Raw genomic sequence first — 22,323 nt, forward strand, 5'->3', positions numbered from 1 at the left:
TAATGTTCAATTTATGGATAAAATTGTGTCCTTGTTTGTGATGTGTTTTAATTTTGGTTATGACATTGGTACTTGGTTGATTTTTTTCTTTTTAGGTGGTGTTTATTAAAGTTTGAGAAGCACCCAATTAGATAACATGCAAATTGTGGCATGCAGGCTCCCTCTAGTGGTGCCTGAAAGATTGACTTCCTAAGTACAGTTTGGTTGTATTTAACTTGATTGCAGTTCTGAGGAAAATGGAAAAAAATTATTTCCGTACAATTTTATTTCATTTTGTATTTATTTTTTATTTTTTATTTCACTTTTGCATGCAATACATTTTAATTGAATTTTTAGTTAAGTACACTTATTGTCCTATGGTTAAGCAACATTTTATTGTTCAAAACTCCTTGAATACTTGGGCCTACTGTGCAACTATAAGTATTTTTAAGGGGTTATTTAGGGTAAAAAAAAAAAAAAAAGTTGACTAAAGACTGCATTAGAGCACGTGCATGTCATGCAGCTTTTCAAAAATAATGATTTATACAAATGTACACACTTCAGCGTTGTTTCATTGTGGAAAAAAAAAGTTGTGTCAAGTGAGTGGAAGCAGAAGGGAGAAAGAGGGGGGTACAAAAAAAAAAAGAAGGGGAGGAGGGCTGTGTGGAGTTGGGAGGAGGGAGGAGTCAAACGGGGGAAGGAGCAGCTGGAGTTGCACACTTCGTCCTCGCTCTCGAAAAAAAAAAAAAAAACGTAACAAGACCAGGCTGACGCGCGCACTCTTCTTCTTCTTCTACTTCTTCTTTTTTTCTTTCTTGGGCTGGCCACTCACTTTTAGTGGTGGGCTGCAGTGGACGCTTGCTTGTCCGACGGCCCTTGAAGGCAGCAAAGGCGCCCAAAAAGAAGAAGAAGAAGAAGCCACGAAAGAAGGAGAAGAGGAGGAGAAGAGTAGGACCAACTCTTGCCGCCCCGTTTGGGAGTTGCAGCGTGGAAAAGGGAGAAGAAGAAGGAGAAGGAGAAGGAGGAGAAAAGAGGAAAAGAAGAAGCGGTCCCGGGCTCGTCCAGAGGCGCATCTGCACCCCACCTGAGAGAGGGAGGAACCCCCACAAAAAAATAAAAATAAAAAGTGCACACAAAAGACACTTCAAGTAAGTCTCGCCGATTCCACGCGCATTCGCACACTTTTTTTTTCTTCTTCTTTCTTTTTGCTCATGAAAAGTTCCTCGCAAAGTTGCAAACTTGCTCCAGAGTTTTGCAACACAAACGAGGACGCTTTTAATTCATGTTGTGTGTTGGAAGAGGCCAGAAAATGATTTTTTTTTTTTTTTTTTTAGGACGCACACTGGTAGAAACGTGTATGTGTGTGGAGAGTGTGTGTCTTGTGGGGGCCGCATGCGTGATCATATTTCACTCTCAGTGTGTGTGCGTGTGTTTCGGACTTGTTGAAGCCGCACAAACACGCAATATATTTCATGCATCGTTATGATTAGCATGAATATGAGCAGTTGCATGCGTGTGCATGTGCGTGAAAAAGATGTATCTCACACACACAAAATAATAACTATTATTATTACAATGATTATTATTAGTTGCATTTGCATTTTTTTGCTTTTATCGCAGACGCGCATCATCATCACGATTAATAAATATTGTTGCGATTATTTTTTAGTATTATGTGTAGTCAAAGTCAAATGTGTCGGATGTGTCAGCATGCGTGTGCGCGCCTTGCTTTTCCACACACGCTCACACATGCACATATGTATCTCACACTGTGTGTTTTTATTAATATTATTATTGATATGAGTTGCAGTTAAAACGACTCAGGCAAAAATGTGTATCTTTGCAATTGTTTATTATTGACGTTATTATTCTATTATTGTTAATAGTACGAGTTGCAGTTAATTAAAAGTAATTCAATGAATTGTGAATGTGATGCAAAAAAAAACAAAAAAGAAGCATTGAATTGCAACTTTTTCCAATTAAAATTAAAATCACGTCATTAAAAAAAACAGTATAATCAAAATAAATAAATAAAGAGAAGTCATTTTCACAGACAGATATTGCTTAAGGCAACATCACAAAAATGAAAAGTGTTTTGCAGTGTTACTCCCTTTTTTTTTTTTTTTTAAATAAGCAAATTGCAATTTTTCCCAATTCCAACGTCAGGAACGTGAACTCACAGCATTGCATGACTCACGTGTGTTTATGCACAACGGGGGGCAAGTTTATGTTCATTTTTTCAAGGGGTTTGGGGGGGGGGGTTGTCCACATGAAAAGCGTCCACATGAAAAGCGTCCACATGTGGAGATATTTTGTTTGAAAAGTCGCGGCCAGCTGCTCCACATTTGAGGTGCTCGCTGCCTTCTCGGGTTTCCTCCTGCGCCGCAATCCTCTTTTTCACACCTGGGACATTATCAGCAGAAAAACAAAACAAAATAATAATAATAATAAAAATAAAAATGTATACTTTTTAGGAGGAGATTTTTTGCCCCAAAAGTTGTTCTTTTGCATCTTATTTATTTTAAAAAATAATAATTTGTTTCAACTATTTTATCTACAAGTCATGATGTGAAACTAGAAATCAAAATTATTAAATTAATTTTTAATTGGTGTTTTTTACGCCCTTTAAATAAACTCTTATTTGTATTGTTTTGTTTTGTTGTATATATTGTTGACATTTGACATTTTACAAAAAATATTTTGAAAAAACATTGTGAAGATATCACGTTATCAAGATATAATATGTAAAATTGTTGTTGTTTTTTTTTTTAAATATATAGATTTTGACTTATTTTTATGACAAAGCATGCTGAGCATGAAGAAGACATTCCAGGTGCCTGAAAAAAATTTGACAGCACAAAAAAAAAATGAATACCACATGGCCAAAAATATTGGTTACAGAAAAAAAAAGTGAGCTTTGTGAAAATATAAATCATAGGTGTCAAACTGCAGTCCTCAAGGGCCACAGTCCTGCATTTTTTGGCAGTTTCCCCTACTTTCAACACAGCTGATTCATATTTAAGCTCATCTGCAGGAACCTGATAATTATCCTGATCATTGAATCAGGTGTGTTGGAGTAGAGAAACCTCAGAAACATGCAGGACTCTGGCCCCTCGAGGACCCGATCTTGACATGTCTGATCTAAATGATTCGTTTGGACTGTTCTACATTCGTTACCTGTCAACGTATTGGCGATAATCATGATACGGTAAGAAGCAAAAAAAAAAAAAAAAAAATGCAATGTCATTCACAAGATAAATGTTTGCCTCGAGTTGTTTAATTGAAGGGCAAGAGTCAAGGGGACTGATGCCAAACAGGTGTGCCTTCCCCCCCCCAAAAATAAAAAAAAATCATGGTGTCGCTGAGACGCTGATGAATGCGCCGGCGTCGAAGATGCGAATCTCCATGAAAACACGGACATCGTAGCAATATTCTCGTTTATCTCAACTCGAAAAGTCCAAATTATGCAGAGTTTGTGCTCGCCCCCTCCCATCACTGCCCCCCGCAGAATGGAGGCTGTCATGTTAATGCGAGGAGGTGACATTCTATTAGCTTCTTGAGCTATTCGCTGTCCTCACGCACGCGCGCGCGCACGGAGAGCGAGCGAGCGAGTGCGTATCAGGCAAAAGGGGCCCTAATGAGTCCTGTTGTGGTGCTAATGCTGGCGTTGTGTGAAAGGATGTCGACTTTCCTTTGGAGATAATCGTGTGCTTGTCGCAGCTTGTTTGTTGTTTGTGCTAATAACCACCACGCGGGCCTCCATTCAAACGTTTCCACAGGTGAGAATCCGTCATGTAGAGGGACCATATGATTAAAAAAAACAACTTTCACTCCTCTCCCACACGCTTAAAATGACATTGAAATTCATGATGACACTTTTTCAAGTATTCCTTAGTACCTGTTTTCACTGTCTGGCTGACAAGGAATGGGAGACTGTAGTAAAACATCACTTTAACGAAAGGATAATAAAACTCAGTTCTTCAAAAAAAGAGGATAAGGTGCGCTTGCTTCAAGTTATTTGTCACTTCCAGTTGAAGTTTACTGTAAAATGGAATGGAATATTGTAAATGTAGACTTCAAACTGTTCAATCAAAGTATATTACAAGAAAAGTTCACTAGATAAATGCCAGCATCCTAAAAAAAAGTTGTTTTTTTAACTTCAGTTTTTAATACAGGTTTTCCCGCATTAAAAGTCATGAAATTGCTGAAATTAAGGCTTAAGCCTTAAATGGCATGAAGAAGCATCTCGAGAAGCATTAACTAATTTGCTCCCAATAACTTATAAATACGTTTTTTTTTTACTGTTTTAAGTGTCCCAAAGACGTATTAATACGTTTTTATTGATTTTATTTTTATTTTTTTTATGCTAGAGCGTACAGAAGGCTTTGATGCAGCCTCTCAACTGCAAAGAACTGTTGCAGAAATGGTAGTTATTACACAAACGGCCAGCAGGGGGCAGCAGAGTATAAGAGATCAACCAGGGCCATGTTCACCTCAATTGCAGTTCTAAACAGATTTGTGAATAATGATGAAACTGGTCCGTGTACTTTTGCATTAGATTTGATAACTGCAGAAACCGTGTAATAAATATAATACAAAAAGAACTTGACAAAGTATGCTAAATAATTAATTCACATATTTCAGTATTTGTGAGTTGGATGTGTGCCTTTAAGGGGTGTGGCCTAGTGAGTGACGTCGAGAGTTGGAGTCAAGAGTCGCTCCTTGTGAGTCTTTTGAACTCCTAATATCAATAAAAAAAAATATCAGTATGACCCTAAAAATAAACGTATTATTTTTTTTCTTGATGGTCATGTAAAATCTTGTTTGTTCAATTGTATTTTTTCCAAAATATTACAAAATGACAGGTATGCTGTTAGGCTCACAATTTCAATCAACTGACCATGGCTCTCCTTGCCCACACGCCAGATCATACTAGTACCCCAAACTCACATTTTCAACACTTCCTCTCGCTTTGATTTGTCTGCCGAAGAAGACAAGAGGGTGACGAGAGTGGGTGAAAAGTGTCCAAGCGAGCGAACGCGCGGGCGGTTGGGCGGTGGGTATCTCGGATGCGCAGGAGGGCTCCTCCCTTGGCCCGCTAATCCCCCCGGCCGGCCGTCCCTTCAGGGCATGCCTCAGATCTGCCTCCGTGCGGACCGGCCGGCCCAGCTCCGACGGCCCATTTAATATGCTATGTGTTCCCCCCTCCCCACTCCAACCTCCAACCATCATTGTCCCAGAGCGGGACCCCGACCCCACCTCCCACCGCACCCCCCTAGCTTCAAGGAGCTGCTAAAGGCACCTTTCAGGCCGGGCGATGTCTTTGGATAAGGCGCACACGCACTGCGGTAATTTCAGATATGTCGAGCCCAGCCGATACACGTCTTCCGCCTGCTTTTTTTTTGCTCTCTACGACCTTTTTTGCTGAATAGGCCGCAAGCCAGACTGGCACTCAGAGGAGACACTGACCTCCACCAAGGCTTCTTTCGGGTCTGAGATACTTCCTATGTTTTGTACTTGTCAACTGTCCCCCCCCTCCAAAAAAAATGTTACATGCAAGGTAGGCACATGATGAAAAGCTAGACAAATTTAGCGGATCCTCAAAAGATGATCATGAGTGATTATTCTGTGGTGTGAGTGCGTGTCAAGACGAATTTTTCCTCAGTTGGGGTTGACGATCAGAAATCATCAATAAATTTGACTAAATTTGAGCATTTCTTTCCTTCCGTTCCGATTAAAGTCAGCAAAGGCCAGAGATGATCCTAAGCGATTATCCTGTGGTGTATTAAGACTGATTTCTTATCCTGTGAGCCAAATTGGAACTTTTTTTTTCACACTTTCTTTCTTAGTTAGCGAAGGCCAGATTGTTGGTTGTCTGTAAAAAAATATTCTGAGCAATTATCTTGAGGTGTGGCATGTGTTAAAGAGTATGACTGATTTTTCCAAATCGGTCTGCTCAGGTTTGACAATCATAAATGTTAAACCTGTTCAATAATTAAAGTGGAGTATGAACATCCCGAGAATTTGGCTGAATTTGAGTATTTCTTTCCTTACGTTCTAATTGAAGTCAGCAAAAGGCAGACTACTAGATCTCTAAAGATTATCCTAAGCGATTATCATGTGGTGTGTTAGGAGTGAATTTTCTTTCTATGAGCGAAATTTGAGCATTTTCCCCCTTCCAATCATAATCAAGCTTAAATTTTTACCTCCCTGCCAATCAAGGCTGAAGTTAAAGCCTTGATTGTTGGATGAGTGATTATCCTGTGGTGTGGGGTTTATTAAAAGGGATTTTCCCTCCTTAATCTGCTTGGCAAACAGTCGGTGCTAACAATTGTAAATGTTAAACCTGTTCAATATTTAAAGTGGAGTATACACATACCGATAATTTCTGTTATGATTAAAGTCAGCAAAGATCTCCAAAGATGATCCTAAACAATTATCCTGATTATCCTAAGAGCGAATTTTCTTCCTGTGAACCGAATTTGAGCATTCCCCCCACTTCAATCATAGTCAGCAGATTGTCATTTGTCCTTAAAATATAACCCTGAGTGATTATCCCGTGGTGTGGAGAGTGTTAAAAGTTTTTCTCCTCAATTTGCTCAGACAATGGTCAGAGCTGACGATCATAAATGTTAAACATGTTCAATGTTTAAAGCAGCAAATCTTTATAGTATACCGATAATCGGGCCGAATTAGAGGAATTCAAGTCAAAGTGAAGCCTTGTTTGTTGGACATCTTTGAAAGATGATCCTGAGTGATTATCCTGCGACTCGTTTGCGGTTTATTAAGAGGGATTTTTGCTTGCTTGGGAAACAATCGTAAATGTTAGACGTGTTCCGTACACTCATGCTGACAAGTGGGCCGATTTTGAGCCCGTTGGTATGAATTTGAATTTATGAAAAAAAAATCACACTTTTGTTTGTTTATTCCCTCACTCTTTGTGTAATTGCCTTAGATGCCACAAGATGGCGCCAAAGCCCTGGCTAATAGAAAAGTAGTTAATTGTATGACGGAACTATGCGTAGATCTCGACACGTGTTTCCCTGCTCGACAAAATGGCGGTCAGGGAAGAGCGTGTCGAGCCCGTCGACTTCCATTTTCGTCCGATGTGCACGCTGGCGTCTGCGACAAGAAATCGCGTTTGTTTGAGTAGAGCGCCTTGTTGTCTTTTCTCACATAGTTGACTAGTTAACTTTCTTCTCCTTCCACAGAGAGTGCACGTGGAAGATGTGCGCGGGGAGAGACGCTTATTGCCCTTAAAATATATAAATAAATGAATGAGTACATAAATAAATACATAAAAAAATAAGTATACAAGGTGTCCCCAAGGACAACATGAGTAACTGGGGTCTGTTCTAAAAATAGCTCACCAGTGTTGGGACACTGTGACTTGCTAAGAAGAATTAAAAGACAAAAAATAATCAATGTTTATTTATTTAAACTTAGCATGGTACACGTTTCTTATTAATGTAACAAATATTTGTGTATGTTTTGTTTAAAAATGAAATAGTGTTGAATGGAAAAAAAAGAAGCTGTATTTATTTCCCCAAATATTTTTAAAAAGGAAATTTTAGAGATGTAATTTTAATACCGTGACGCCGCAATATTTTTGCACACGGTTATATCGTCAAAATCTATCACTAATTGAAGAATTTAGTAGATACCTTATTTATCTTTTTTTTTCAGTGCAATTATAATGAGTGTCAATTGTATGCGCGTTTTTGCCACTCAGGGGGCAAAGTTCAACTCGACTGAAGTGACGACCACTCGTAGCAACACTTTTGAATGGCGTTCTGCATTGAAGGCTCGAACGGTTTGCAGTAGTCGCCTTTCATTTTAGAGTCTCGCCGCTTCCTGGATTGGATGTGAATGAGAGGGGCCCATTGTCGGGGGGATATCAGGGTGGGGTGGGAGGGGGGATGTTAATACCTGAAAGGAGCCCCTCGTTTTCCCCGCTGTTCATTTCCGCACAGGTCGGAGAGCGTTCTACTTTGCTCTCCTGTCTTGTGAAGAATGCTGACGCAAGCATGCGGGTAGGCGGGTTTCAACGGCGCTTTGTCGTCCTCAACTCGGAGAAACAAACGGTAGAACTTGACTATCGGAGCAAACTTCTGGCACCCCCCCACTCCAGACCCCCCGCGCCCCCACTTTGACAGCGCTGCATTTGAAGACTAATCGTTTTTTCTCATGCAAAGCATGCTGTTTTAAGGGGGGGGTGGGGGTGGGGAGGGGGGTGTTGTGTTTTAACAATACTCCACGGGGAGTGAGGAACAGGGTTTCGGGGAGGGATGGAGCGTAAGGGGTGGGGGGCGGTATACCGCTCTGCTTTGCTCTGTAGACAAAGCCCAGTTCCTTTCAAGGGCTGCTTGAGGGTCGGGGGAGAAGGGGGGGGGGGGGGGGGGGGGGGGGGGTCTTGGGATGGGAGGTGGGGGTGTTGGGGTAATCCACGTTCCTAGAAAGAGAGGGAAACATTTTTAATAATCAGTTTGTCATCATACCGCTTGAACTTTACGGCAAAATCGTGGGGGCGGCCTCGTGCTGACAGGAACAAATGTACGAAGAAGCAGAAAACATTCCTGTGTAGGTCACGCGCACCCCCACACCCCAAGAAAAAAAAAAAAAAAAAAAAAAAAAGGCCTCCACTAGCCCGACCAGAGTTTTGCTTTTATTAAAAACTTATGTAGCTGGGCAAATGGAATCTTGTTTTTCCCCTGTATGACCTTTTCACAAAGTAAAATCCTTAAAATGGATGGATGGATGGATGGATGGATGGATGGATGGATGGATGGATGGATGGATGGATGGATGGGTATTTCAAACTGGTTCTGTTGTGTGTGTGTTGTTTTACCAATTTTCCTCCAGTTTTTCATGCTTGGTTTATACAGGGTGTTCCAAAATGGTTGACCCCATTTTGTAGGCCAATAATTTTGAAAATTTTCGTTGGAATGACCTCAAATTTTCACAGCTTGTGTAGAAACGTTTCAAGTTTTTGTGTGTAACATCGAACTTACACAAAACACAGGAAAGGAAGTTCTGAACGTCCTAAAAAGCACTTGGGCTGTAATTGCAAAAATATAACCTGCCACTTGGTGTTGAACATTTATGAAAATCTGTCATAGAACCAACAAATATTTGTACTTTTCTTTGTATATTTAACCAATAAAACTTATGACCTTCAACATAAAGTGTATTTAGTTTCATTAAGATCCATCAAGTAGTTTCTGAGATATGGGCATTTAGAATGGGGTCAACCATTTTGGAACACCCTGTATTACTTCAACGGTGATGCTAGTTGTGCTAGTCCGCCTATGGTGTTTTACAGCGTGTGTTAGCATTAAGCTAGCAAGACAAATTGATGTTTGGTTAAATACGCCACAGGTAATTCTCTTTGAATTTTGTTTACTTTTTTTGAAGACTAATCGGCTGCCAAACTGTTGATTGCTGACTGAGGTCACGCTGTATTGGAAAGTCCATTTGTAAGACCTAACAGGTGTATTTTGGCCCCATTTTACCCTCGGCCTTGAGGATTAAGACCCTCCCGAGCCGATGATGTGGGTGCTTTTGGTGGCACAAAAAAAAGGGGTGGGGGGTGTTGGGGGCACAGGTAAAGTCATATCCAGTAATGGGAGGAGACAGAGAAAACTTAAGAGGCGCCACACACACACACGCGAAAGCTTTATAAATAATTCTAAAAGCTAACGGGATGCCTTGTCAATGTGCCGCCATGCCTTCACACAAACACACAAGAAAAAAAAAATAATACACACAAGAAAGGTCAATTTTTGTCAACACAACACTCACTCACACACACTGGCCGCCTGCAAGTCGTCCACTTATCATGCAGGGCAGTCCAACACACCGGAGAGCTGTCTTGTAAATCTCTTTGTGAAAGCAGCTTTGGGGGGGTTGCGAGTGAGGGGCTTACACACCGCTGAGCCCCGAGGTGCACCGACACAATCCACTCCACACACATGCGCACACCTCCCTCAGTGGTCCTTCTCCCACACACTCACATCACATCTCACATTTCCCGCTTTTTATTTTGTGGGGAGGAGAAAAATGGGTCAATTTGACCCGCAACATACAGTATGCGAGACCGCGCACCTCTCGCGCACCCCACCCCCCAACCTAACCTGGCTCCTCGGGGTCCCAGTCAGGACTCCCAGAGGCTGCGGTGACTAATGTCCTGCCCGGGTCCAGACAATGACTGGGCGCACGTGTGGGAAAAGTGGTGAGGAATCAGGTGGGTGCGTTGGTGTGGGGGGGTTGGGGGGAGTCAGCCACTTTTGACAAATGGACGCCTTGGTGGCCACAGAAGCTTTTTTACAATGTCCACATATGGTGAAAGTGGGGATATAATGAATTCTTTGGCTTTTCTTCGTGAATAAGATCTACTTTCAACAAAACTACAGCTTGACAGAGGTGGCGCACCCCACCCACACCGCACACCCCCATACATGCAGACTGATGTCAACATAATAAATAAAGCGATAAATGTGTAAACTGGTATTTGCTGAACCTTTTAAGCCACACAACCCTTTCAACATCCCAACAGATGTGGCGCACCCGCTTTCTCGTGCACACCTACACAGTAACTGAGGCCAACCAAATAACTCAGCATGTAAGGGAGTCATTCCCAAACACACCCTTCCACAGCTCTACAGAGTTAACGCACCCCTTAAACATTTATATCCTCAATTGGGTATCAGTGCACCTCTTTCAATATGTCAGCATGAGTTCATTACCATGATGACCACAATGTCAACAAAATGATAGTGTCAGTCATTTCCAAATTATTTCTGCCACACACCCCAATTAACATCCCGGACTGAGATTTGCCATGCTTTCTAATCCAAGCAACTTCTTTTACAGCCTGACAGAGCTGGTGCACCCCCTCATACACATGGACTCAGTTAACATAAGGTTGGTGCATTTTTTTTTTTTTTTTTTTGTCATGAGAGAGGCCCCGAGAAGTCGGCGCTGACCAGCCGCATATGGCGCGCATTACAGGCTAATCCGCTGTCGCTTCCCCTCCTGCTTTCCCCACCGCCCTCGCCGCACGCACCTTGCGAAGTTTGCGCGTTTGCGGGGCTTTATGTTAATGTCGCCTTTATTGAAACAAGCTGCGATGTGATTAGAGTCCCGCATGCGACGCTGCAACAGCTCTGTCATCCCTCTGGCATTTATGTGTGTGTGTGTGTGTGGGGGGGGGGGGGGGGGGGGTGATGGCGGGGGCGGGGGGGGGGGATCAATGCAAACCAGCTAACGCGGGCTAATAAGCCATTAGCGGCGCCATTGTTGGGGACATTTCCATACGAGGACCCGCAGAACTTGGGAAGCCGTCATGTCCGGGAGCGACGACTGATTGCGCGGGTGAGCGATGAGGCCGTTGTCTCGGGGTGTGAAGACGGGTGAGCTTATTATCTCGTGCTCAACTTCCAATTAACCCGCACAATCCTCGCACATCTTCATTAAGACACACTCATCCTCTTCCTCTTGTTTCACGTCAGCTTCAGTATGTCTGACAATGAATGCACCCGCATGCAGGGAACTGGAAAAAAATTTGGGTGTTGCAATACCCACATCCCACACGGATGTGATGAGAAATGTGTGGGTGTTGATCCCTTTCACCTGGTGTGGAACCCTTTTACTGGGAAAAGTGTGGGTCTTTATCCTTTTCATCAGGAAATGCATGGGTGTTGAACCTTGCCCTTAGGAAAAGTTTTAGTTTATACTCACTGGTACAAGTTTGGGTGTTTTACTCTTTCAATTCACAATGTTTGGGTATTACAAGAGCCATATCCGCCCACGGGGTGTGATGTCCCGGGGAAAAAATGTGGGTGTTGTACCCTTTCACCTGGAAAATTGTTGGTGTGGAACCTTTTTCCTGGGAAAAATGGGGTGTTGAACCCTTTTGCTGGGACACACATCCCCCGCTAGTGCAAATAAAAATGCAGGTGTTGAACCTTGTCACCAGGAAAAGTTTTGGTGTTAAATCCTTTCACTGGTAAAAGTTCGGGTGTTGAACTCTTTCACTTTAAAAAGTCTGGGTGTTGCAATACCCACATCCCACACGGATGTGATGAGAAATGTGTGGGTGGTGATCCCTTTCACCTGGTGTGGAACCCTTTTACTGGGAAAAGTGTGGGTCTTTATCCTTTTCATCAGGAAATGCATGGGTGTTGAACCTTGCCCTTAGGAAAAGTTTTAGTTTATCCAAAGAAAAATGTGGGTGTTGAACCTGGCCACCAGAAAAAGTTTGGGTGTTAAACCCTTTCACTGGTAGAAGTTCGGGTGTTGAACCCTTTCACTTTAAAAAGTCTGGGTATTGCGGGACCCACGTCCCTGTGGGGCTGTGTGGGGAAAGGGTGGATGGTTCAACACCCACAATTTTCTACATGGGTGTGGCAATACCCACACTTTCCCCATGGTAGGCCCCTGCAGCTACCCATGTCTCCAGGGGCGGCACATCCGGAGACACCCGCACTTTCCGTGGTCTCTGCTAGTGCTCCATGTGAATATTGGGGACTTTCTTCTTGTTTTCCTGCGTGCGCCTCGTCTTTGTGTGCCTCGTCGCTTCCCCAGTACGCAGCGGAGACTTTTTGATGGCTTTCCCCATCAGTGTACATGCACGTATGTGTGTTCAGGTGGGGTGCAGAAAATCCTCGTGGGACCCCCAGTGCGCGCGTGTGAGTGTGTGTGTGTGTGCTCAACAAGTCAGCGTGGCGCCGATGCGTAACGCGTCCGATATGAAAGCGAGGGGAGAGCCTCGTCTCCAAAGTCGGCGGGACTTCATCATGAGAGCCGCGCTCGGCTTTTGATGTGCGCGCACCTCCACTGCCGTCGCTTCCGCGTCGCCGGAGGAGTCACGCTCGGGCACACACGCACACACACTGGGGGGCTCATAGGATTTGTTGCACGCCGCCTACACAAACACACACGTGTGCACATCATCGGAAAGCCACTTAAAGCGACAACGAACTTAAGGAGTAACTGAAGGCATCTTAACGAGTAACTTGAGGCAACGTATGCAAAAATCGAAGGCAACTTGAGTGTAAGTTAATGTAACTTAAGTAGTAACTTAAGGCATCTTAATTATTTAATGGCAACTTTAGGAGTAACTTAAGGACTTCAGACATATTCAAGAGTAATTGAAGGTATCTTAAGGAATAACTTGAGGCTACTTAGGGAAAATGTAATTTATTTTATTTTCAAATTATAGTCGAAGGTAAGTTAAGTTAATTTATAGAGTAACTTAAGGCATCTTAAGGAGCCACTTAAAGGCAACTTAAGGAGTTGTAGGCATATGAAAGAGTAAGTTAAGGTCATTTAAAGAATAACAACGCACCGTAACTGAAAGTGGCTTGAGGCAGCTTATGGAAAAATTAAGGCAACTGAAGGCAATTTAGAAGTAGCTTGTGATATTTAGGAGTAAGGCAAGTCAAGGAGTGACTTCAAGCATCTTTAGGAGTCACTAAAAGCGACTTAATGAGTAAAAAATTATCAGGACGAATTATTTAAGGCAACTAAAGAAATAATTGAAGACAATTTAAGGAAATTTAGAAGTAGCTTGCGATATTTAGGATTAAGTTAATTTAAGGAGTGACTTCAAGCATCTTTAGGTGTCACTAACAGAAACTTAAGGAGTAACTTAAATTATCAGGACAAATGATTTAAGGCAGCCAAAGAAGTAATTCAAGACAATTTAAGGATTAATTTAAGGCATATTCAAGAGTAACTTAAGCCAACTTAAAGAGTAACTTGAAGCAACTTGAAGACATATTCAAGAGTAAATCAAGGTAACTTCAGGAGTGACTTCAGGCATCTTAAGCAGTCACTAAAAGGCAACTGAAGCAAAACTTTAAGTCATGTCATTCATCGTAAGGAGTAAGTGAACTTAATTCAAGTTACGGAGGTAAATTGAGTCAAACTAGCACGTGAAGCGACGGTTGTCGTAGTGACGGCGTGTCCTTCTTCCCGCGCAGGAATGTCGGTGCCGTCTCCGAACAGATAAGGTGAACGCGCGGACCGGAGAAAAGTCATCGCCCTCAGCATGCTCGGAATGCGTAACCCACCGTTTACCCCCTGGAAGTCTTCCCATCCGTGCAGGAAGTGCAACATTAAAGCCTTGCCATTCCATCACCCCCCCCCCCCTTTTCCCCGCCGCATTCCTCCCGTGGCGCATTTCATGCCGGGCCTCATCGAGCATTCCTTTACATCCCGGCTTGCTCGTTTGTCCGTCCGCACGCGTTTGGGTCGGACTTCATCACACCGAAGCCCAACGGCGAGACGCGGAACTCGACGACTTCATCTGGTTCAATTTGAAAGCCTTTAATGCGCTTTAAATGGCGCCGCCCGGGGGCCAGCGCGGGAATTAATAAGAGCCAATAAAGCCGGCCCGCTGGGGCATCCGGTCCAGTCTTCAAGTAAACATTATGACTTCTTGCTTGCTCTGGCGGCGGGGGCGGGGGGCCTGTTGATGATTTGCGGAGGCGCTCGGGAAGAGCTCATTTCTCACTTAGCCTTCCTGATGGGCCGAGCTAATAGGCCCTCGCCTGATTGTCTGCCGCCGCCATTATTGCGCATTATCGCACCCCTCCGGCACTTGTTGTCGGGGCCCTCGGACCTCGGAGACGCTCGACGTCGCCATTAATCACGCCGGCCGTCTCAATGCAAGTGGAAGTAGATGAGAGTAACGTAACAGGTGACAGAAGAATAAATAAAGGCATCAAAAGCGTTATGTTAAGGAGTAATTCAAGGCCGTGGATTGGAGTAACTGAAAGCAACTTCAGGAGTGACTTAACTCATTCACGTTTTACTGGATTTGGAGTGATTTTGCAAGATCCACAGAATATTCTGTTCTATTGCTGTAAAAACATGGAACCTACCAAAAGAAAGATTAGAGTCTCGTCTTTCATCAGGAAAAAAAAAAAGTACAATTGTATCCGTTTCCGTTTTGCAGCAATTAGCATTAGAATATTGCTATGTTTCACCATTATTCACAAACCTGTTGAAAACACTGGCAAAAAAAGCTTGTTGCAACATGGCCCTGGTTGATCTCATACTCTGCCACCTGCTGGCCGTTTTTTTGCGATAACTACCATCGCTTCATGTCAGAAGCTGCATTAAGGCCTTCTGTATGCTCTAGCAAAAAAAAAACAAAAAAACAAAAAAACGTATAAATATGTTTTTGGGATTGTAGAACAAAGTATTAAAAATGTATTTATACATTTTTGGGTTTGAATGAGTTAATGAGTAATTTAACACAACTTGCAGAGTATCTTAAGGAAACATAAAGAGGAACAGAACGGAACAGATTATTTCAAGGCACTTTAAGGAGTATTTTTGGAGTGATGTGAGGCAATGTTTAGGAGTCAGAAATAAAAAACAACTCAATAATTTAAGACAAGTACAGGAGTAATTAAGGATTACCTTGTGGCAATTTAAGGAATATATGAAGGCAATTCAATGAGTAACTTAAGGTCATCAAAGGAGTAAAGTTAAGGAATAATTTAGAGTAATTAAGGATTCATTTAACACGATCTAACTAATCAGGAAATAACTTAAGGTGCAAATAAAGGCACCTCCAAGAGTAATTTAAGGCAACGTAAGAAATAACTTAAGAACTTATAGAGTAATTTCAATATTAATTTAAAGCAATGTAAGGAGTATCTCAAGGCTAAAAAAAGAGTAACTTAACTCATTCACTTGCAGCCATTTTCAAAGAAGCAATCCCCTTCACTCCTGGCTGTTTTCCTGGATTTTGACTGATTTTGACTGCAAGGCCCACAGAATATTGTGTTCTTTTGCTATAAAAACATGGAACATAATAAAAGAAAGATTAAAGTCTCTTCTTCATCAGGAAAAAAAAGTATATTTCTATCTGTTTCCATTTTGCAGCAATTAGCATTAGAATATAGCCAAGTTTTCATTATTATTTACAAATCTTTTTAGAATTGTGAGTATTTGAGCTTTTTTTTCAACATGGTCCTAGTTGATCTTTTATACTCTGCTGCCACCTGCTGGCGGTTTGTGTAATAACTACCATTTCTTCAACCGTTCTTTGCAGTTGAGTGGCTGCATCAAAGCCTTCTGTATGCTCTAGCATAAAAAAACAAACAAACAAAAAAACGTATAAATATGTCTTTGGGACACCTTACTTAAAACATTTAAAATAGAACATATTCTATATTTATTTACGTATTTATATTTTTAGGAGCAAATGAGTTAAGGCAACTTAAGGAGTAACAAAAGTGTTTTACAAGGTCAATTAAGGAGCATTAAAGCAACACTGAGGAACTTTCAGTTTATGTTGATTATGGCGGCACCATATGGACAAAACGGGTATGGTTATGCCTGAAGGAAGACCACATTTCCCATGAGGACAAGCGCATTGTGTCGTTTTTTTTTTTTTTTTTTTCACTCAGGCCAGCGAGCGAAAGCCAGGCATTGTTGGTCCTTGACTTACTTTTTATCCGGGTAGCTTCCTTTTACCTTTTTTCTTTTTTTTTTGTCTTCTCAGACAAAACTTTTTCAGTTGTTTCAGCAGTCATCGTACGCCGACGTTCAAATTGACTTCCGTCTTTGTAACGAATGAGTAAAAGATGGAAGTGTCGTACGCCATAAAGCAGTCAGCACGTTTGTAGATTTTTGTGTGGCAGTGTTCCTACCGTCCTCCTTAAAGTTGCTTAGTGCCAGTAAAAATGATACAGATCCCCCTCTCAGGTAGCATTCAACTAGTTTTAAGTTGATGTTTCATCAGAAGAGTTATGCAAATATTTTATTCAGGTTGAAAAGTTCTTTCGTGTTACTTTAAGGCACTCAGAAGCGGCTAATTTCCAATTTAGTAGAACTGATGTGGTGAGCTAATAAGTGGACCCAGGCACGGCACAAATTGCCAGAAAACTTTCCCCATGGACCTTCCTTGTGTTTTGCTGAAGTCGTAATCTGCAGTTTGCTGAATAAGCATTTCTGCAGCCCGTCAGGAAAGTAAGTGTCGCATCAAAGATATACAAAAATATATAAATAACACTCTAATACGCTTTGCGGTGGAGTCGGGGACAACACAAGCAAAAGGCTGCCATTGTGGAGCGCTCGCTTTATTCGGGCCTTATCTGCCACGTAGCCGGCGCGGCTATAAAAAAAAGAAGAAAAAAAAAGAGGCATCGTGTAAGCGTCGCGATTACATCGTGCGGGGTTTGTTACGCAGGAATGTAAGTTGCGCTCGGGTCCCTGGGCGGGCATTGTGCTGCAAGTGGAGAGGTCCACGGCTCGCAGGGATAATCCTATTAGCGCCGCTCAAAAGCCAGTGTTTGTCCTTGACGCAAAAATATAAACATGGAGGGCTTGGCGTCTGCTTAATGCTCGCTGCACTCTGGGTAGCCGATACAGTTGTTGGGCACAAACAAATCAAGCAGCTCAGCTTGTGAACATCACCTGACCAAACCCAGAAAAAGGGTGAGCCTTGATTGGTTGCTACCTGAGCCACTGTGATGTCATTTTCAGTCAGCAGCAAGTGGTAAAATGGCCGCCCAACTTAACTCATTCACTCCCAGCCATTTTGACTGAAGCAACCTCCTTCGCTCCCGGTTTTTACTGGATTTTGACTGAATTTGCAAGGCCCACAGAATATTGTGTTCTATTGCTGTAAAAACATGTAGCCTACCAGAAGAAAGATTAGAGTCTCTTCTTTCATCAGGAAAAAAATATATATATTTGTATCTGTTTCCTTTTTGCAGCAATTAGCATTAGGATATAGCTAAGTTTCATCATTATTCACATTTCTGTTAAAAACACTGGCAAAAAGAGCTTGTTGCAACATGGCCCTGGTTAATCTCTTATACTCTGCTGCCAACTGCTGGCCATTTTTTTCTAATAACTACCATTGCTTTAAGCGACCTCTTCAGGTCAGAAGCTGCATCAAAGACTTCTGTATGCGCTTGCATAAAAAAACATAAAAAACATAACTACGCTTTTGGGAGTGAAGGACAAAGTATTTAAAAACGTATTTACTGCTACACATTTTTGCGTTTGAATGAGTTAATATATGTACTCAGATTTTATTGTTGCCGTTTTGGCCCACAAAAGACACATGAAAAAATAACTCTGCTTAAGCTTAATAAAAATGCTAATTGACTAATCACCTTCAGCTACAAAATTAACTTTATCCTGGTAATATTTTTCCTTTTTTCTTCATAATATTACAACTTTTTAAAATAATAACCAAACAACTTTGTTTTTATCATATAACAAGCTTTTTCAAGTCATTAATAAGATAAAAACAAAACACAGTCTGTCAATGTTTTGTCACTTGTTGCTAGGCAGAATTTATAGGGCACAATTTTGTTTGCCCCCAAAGGCCAATTGAAAATAATTGTGCACAAATCAAGCTCACTGTGTTGTTTCTTTTTAAAATAACTCGGACACAAATGTGTAAATGAGCATCAGTCCCGATCGACCGCACAAAAGGGGGAAAAGGCTGCGTGCAAAATCACTTTGCATGTACATAACTGGGATTTAGTGTGTGTGTGTGTGTGTGTGTGTGTGTGTGGTGGGGTGTGACTAATTCCTGCTAAATAGCCCTCCCTTGAGGGCCTACCCCTCCATCTCAGAACGGGTGCCATCTGGGCACCATGTTAGCACTGGCTGGTGAACGATCGCACTTTGCTGCCCGCCTCGGCTGCAAGTGGTCTTCCTGGTTTGCCTTGGGAGAGGTAATACGTTTGGGGATGGTCAAACACGTGCAACACGCACCGCCGCTGTCTCGTTAAGTCCCTTTCTTACAAAGACTACATATTTTAAATGTGAGAGTCATAATATGGTGAGAAGAAAGTTGCATTTACTCTGTGAAAAACAGAAAAAAAAGTATTTTGTCTTTTGGGCCGAAAAATCAAATGTGAGAACAATGTCATGTGGAAGAAGTCATAATACTGAAAGTTGTATATTTTCTGCGAAAACAAATCATGATGTATGTGAAGGAAATATTTTTTCCAAGAAAAAAATCTGAAAACATTTATGAAAAAAAATCAGTCTATTATTAAAAGTTATATTTGTACTAGGAAAAAAACACAATATTGCAAGAATAAAGTTATCTGTAGTTTTTAAGGTGGAAAAAAACAGATTTTTTTTTTCCCCCGCGAAAACAAGTTGTTGTTATGCGAATGAATTTTTTTAAAGGCAGGGTTTTCGTTTTCATTGAGGAAAATGCACTTTATAAATACAGGATGCATAGCCATGAATTCCTTCTGAATCGACACCTCTGGGCTTCTGTTAATGTGTGGTGGTGATTTTTTCCTAAAACCCCACCCGCCCAGCCTGTATTATGCTATTTTATGTTTGTTTTGTCAACAGCGGGACGTTTCTGTAGACAGACAGTTGTTTAACCCTGGCTTTAAGCTAAAAATTGTATTTTTGTGAAGAAAAAACAAAATAAAAAAGTAGTATTTTATTTTTGGGATAAAAGTCACAATATTGCAAGACTAAAGACAATAAATGGATGAATAAAATGGAAAATCATATACCCGTAGGCAGTATTGTGACCTGTTTTGGGATTTTTGATGGTTCTGACCAATCCATTTCAAAAAAAATTTTTTTTTTGTTTGGGAAAAAATTGAAAAAGTTTGTAATATCCTTTTCATGAAAAAGGGAATATAGTGAATAAAGTGGATTTTCTTTGTAACATTCCGTGACTAAAGCCGATTTTTCTTTTCTTTTCTTAAAGTTTAATTGGGTCCATTTGCCACACCCCCACCCCTAGCTCCTCCCACAGTAACATGAGGTTTGGATGGGCCCTCGTGTGTCTGGCCAACACCTTATCCAATGCAAACACATGCACCACGTTCTGTTTTTTTGCGAGATTGGGGTAATCTTGCTGCGGGGCTTTAGATGCCACTACCCCCGCCCCCCCTTTCCTCACCCCTATAAACAACAATCCCCCTTACCCCCTTCGCCCCTTGAGTGTTTTTAGTTGTTCCAGCTGTGCAGCAGAACCTTCATGTTGTTGGCATAGCTGTGAAATTTGCAAAAACACACACGGGAAAACATGCGCAGGCATGCAGGGGCACCGACTCGCACACTTGCTCACTCCTTCACCTCCGCATTCATTTTCTGCACCCCCCCCCCCCCACCCCCACCCCCTTTGTTTTTTTTTTTACCCCACTTTCACTGGGGCAATCTGGCCCAATCGTCTCCATCGCTTCCCTCCCCTCCGACTTGCGGCGTCGCTGCACTTGTGATAAGGCGCAGATAGCAGATCTCGGTGGTCGCTGATGTAATGATGATGAATGCTGCGCCGCTGCCAGCCCCGCCCGCTCCAACCCCCCCCCCTTCAAGGGGGATGGCGGGACCCTCGACACTGAACAGTCACCCTAATGAAATGAACACAAATACAGCAGCTCATGTGTGAGGAGGAGGAGGTGCGGCAAATCCAAGCAGACACCTCACCAGTTTACGGAAAATTAACCGCCAACCCCCCACCAACCTCCTTGTCTGATTATTTGTGTGACACATAGAAAAGAATGAAAGTAATTTATAATCTGGGAATAAAAAGATGGATTGGTATGATAATAAAAACAGTGTTGTATTGTATTGATTGGAAGTTATCAATAAGTCCTTAACGGTCCTTAATTGCTAAGTCATTTTTAGCTACTTCACAAAACATTGAAATAGGGGTGGGCGATATGACCAAAAAAAAAAATGCAATCCAGATTTTTTCAGTCATTCAGGATGATTATCATTTTAATCGATTTTAATCTAATAAAACTCCACAAACTTTTATTGAAAGTTTATTCAAAATTAATTCCTGTGCAAAATGTTAAGACAAAAATAATGTATGCTCAGTCTAAATCTGTTTGAACAAACTTAACATTTATAGCTAGCAAAAATACAACTCACAATTAGGGCTGTGCAATTAATCGAAATCCATAATTGAAATTACAATTTCAATTATTACATTCCAGAATTAAAAAATTGGCACCATCGTAAACAAAAATAAAAGATTATTAATACTCATTTTGAGTTGTTTATAAATTTATATATTTGCTCCTTTTTTATTTTAAAATGACTAATTTAAATAAATATTGTTTGCTCCCAATATAACTTATATAATTCTAGTGCTTCAAATAATTTTGTCTTAATATTTTTTCTATAATTAATTTGATACTTTCATTATTTTTCACGTGCAATTAGTACCTTTAAAAACACATTTTGCAACTTGCTGTCGACTGAAAATGACATCACAAGGGCTCAGGTAACCAATCACAGCTTAGCTTGTGAATGTCACATGACCAAGCCTAGAAAACAGGTGAGCTGTGAATAGTTACTTGAGCCCTTGTGATGTCGTTTTCAGTCGACAGCAAGTTGCAAAATGTGTTTTTAAAGGTACTAATTTTACCTGAAAAATAATGAAAATATAAAATTTATTTTAGGCAAAATATTAATGTTTGACTGCCAAAAATTGCTAAATAAGTAAATTATCCCTTTAAACATTTTCTTGTTTTGTATTAAAAAAATATTTTGAATAACTGTGATTGCAATTATTACCAAAATAATCGGGATTATTATTTTTTCCATAATTGAGCAGCCCTACTCACAATAACATCTAAATGTAACAGAACATGAAGACAACACCGTTTACTAATCAGGAAGACACAATTTGATTTCACGATTTAGCAAATTTCCCACGATTCGATTTTCAAAATGACGATTAATCGAATTAATTCAATTTATTGCCCAGCCCTACATTGAAATATGATTTGTACACTAATAGGCTAACACAGTGTTTCTCAATTCCGGTCCTCAGGCCCCCCTAGCCAGCCTGTTTTCCATGTCTCCCAATTCCCAATGCAGTTTATTCCAATGACGGCTAATCAGTCAGCTCTGGAGAAACATAATAACGATCCTCACCTGCGTTGCAATTGGGAGACATGGAAAACAGGCTGGCTAGGGGGGCCTGAGGACCGGAATTGAGAAACACTGGTAAGATCACAATGAAATTTTTGCAATAATGCGTAGGGTGGACTGATTTTTTCGTAATATTTTTTGTGTTTATTTTAGGGGGAGACCAACCCATTTTTCAAGGAAAGCGCTCATTGGCAGTATATCGAACATTCAGTTATTCATACGTGATGTGTAACAACTTTTCATCTTGAAAAAATAATCATAACAGCGGGCCTGTAGTTGGTTTGTCGCCGAGTCCGGTGATTCGGGCTTCCGCTGCCTGTCTACCTCTGTTCTGCTCTGGCTAGCTTTTGCTAGCTTCTCCCGCTAGTCGTGCTTGCTAACTGCTACAGCTAGTTCTTGCTAGCCGCTCGTTAGCCACGCCAGCGAGTTCTTCCTAGTTTGCTG

At 41.4% G+C, this 22,323-nt stretch overlaps 1 protein-coding gene across 2 annotated transcripts in view; it reads left to right on the top strand.

Annotated features, from left to right (window-relative positions):
- Window positions 1-702: 702 nt before the first annotated feature.
- gli3 (GLI family zinc finger 3) overlaps window positions 703-22,323 on the top strand; it is a 121,261-nt gene continuing 99,640 nt past the window's right edge. The window contains exons 1-2 of one of the 2 annotated variants that reach the window (XM_077509205.1): window positions 703-1,127; window positions 10,852-10,902. The gene's annotated coding sequence lies outside the window, so the exon portion shown is untranslated. The remainder of the gene's footprint in view (window positions 1,128-10,851; window positions 10,903-22,323) is intronic. The other variant, XM_077509204.1, reaches the window with a different exon arrangement.

This window comes from Festucalex cinctus, chromosome 20 (genome assembly GCF_051991245.1).
Source record: "Festucalex cinctus isolate MCC-2025b chromosome 20, RoL_Fcin_1.0, whole genome shotgun sequence".
NCBI classification, from domain to species: Eukaryota; Metazoa; Chordata; class Actinopteri; order Syngnathiformes; family Syngnathidae; genus Festucalex; species Festucalex cinctus.